Source organism: Anopheles ziemanni, chromosome 3 (assembly GCF_943734765.1).
Source record: "Anopheles ziemanni chromosome 3, idAnoZiCoDA_A2_x.2, whole genome shotgun sequence".
Classification (NCBI taxonomy): Eukaryota; Metazoa; Arthropoda; class Insecta; order Diptera; family Culicidae; genus Anopheles; species Anopheles ziemanni.
In genome coordinates this window covers 77,648,991-77,650,340 of record NC_080706.1, presented here as the reverse complement: position 1 = coordinate 77,650,340, position 1,350 = coordinate 77,648,991, and positions in this window count along the sequence as shown.

Sequence of the window (1,350 nt, the reverse complement as noted above, 5' to 3'; positions counted from 1 at the left end):
ACATCCTAATAAACAATCATCTCCATCATCCGGGCTGGGGTGTCGATTCGACCCGTTTGGAAAAGCCGTGGAAAGCAGGCATCAGCGAGCAGTGTTTCCCTTTCCCATCGCCACTCCGGTAAGAGCATTTGGTTTTGATCAATCAATGGTATGAAGAGGAAAAGTTTCCTCCACCGAAACGAGGGCTCTGGGATGATTCCTGTTCATTAGAAGAGTCTCGTGTCTTCCTTTCTCTGCTTCCCAGTTAAAGCCACTTGCTGCCAGCCATCAAAGGAAGGGGAAGCTCATCTAATCCTGAATAATACTCACGCATGAACGGGAAGTGCGAAGGAAGAAGCAACAGGAACGTCAGACAGGCTGTATGGGGGAAATAATCACGAGAAAGAAAAGCACATTAGGTTCATAAGAAGATATACAACGAATGTAGGATGCTGCATTTAGGCAAAGGTCGCTTCGGGCAGGAAATCAAAAAGACGAGTGTCTCGAAAATCTGGTAATGATTCTGTGGCGCCAAAAATGTGTTGAGCTGCCGAAAGAATGTGTTCAAGCTGGTGTCCAGTGCTAGGTTGCATTTGTGCATCTTCGTCCATCGAAGGAAGTATAAAAGTGTTGCCTACACAGAATATCAACGGTCGTCGTCACGCCAGTCTTTGATTGTTAGTATTCATAAAGTGTTGCATGTATAAATCCATCCCACCCTCATTCCGGCCATAAGCCAAATTTTGAGGTTAGCTTTCGAGCTGGTTTTTCGTCTTCTTTGATTTATATTTCCTCATAATCATCATCCGCCCGGGAAGACGTTCCCCGATGGAGAAGGAAACCTGTGTTCTGTCGACGTCGTCAACCACTTATGGAGTGAGGGTGACCATCACCGGAACGGATATCGGATACCCGGGTCCCGGTTTGGTCCAGAAGACGTCAGCAAAACCACGTGAGACGGTACTAACGGACGGAATCCTCACGAGGACCCTCTGCCCAGACAACGGTGACGGACGGAGAACGCAGATCCCGTTGTTCACCGTACGTCGGCCATGAGTTGCATACCGAACGAACAACCGACCGAACCGAGCTCTTAAGGAGTCGCGCTCGAACAATTCGTCTGACGATCCTCTTGCGGGCCGGCGTTCACGTGCTACGGCAAAGGACACGCTCCGAGGACGTGTTGCCGTGCACCGTCGGCTATGGTCGGGTTTTGAATGATGCATTTCGACAAATGTTTCAACACCTTCCCGTTCCCTTCCCGTTGAGGCGCACGCCTTTCGCCAACCGTGCGTGTCGGGCGTAGGGACAGACATTCCAGGAGGTGACTCGAGAATCCCTCCTTTGTCTTGCGACATCACTCCTACCCCT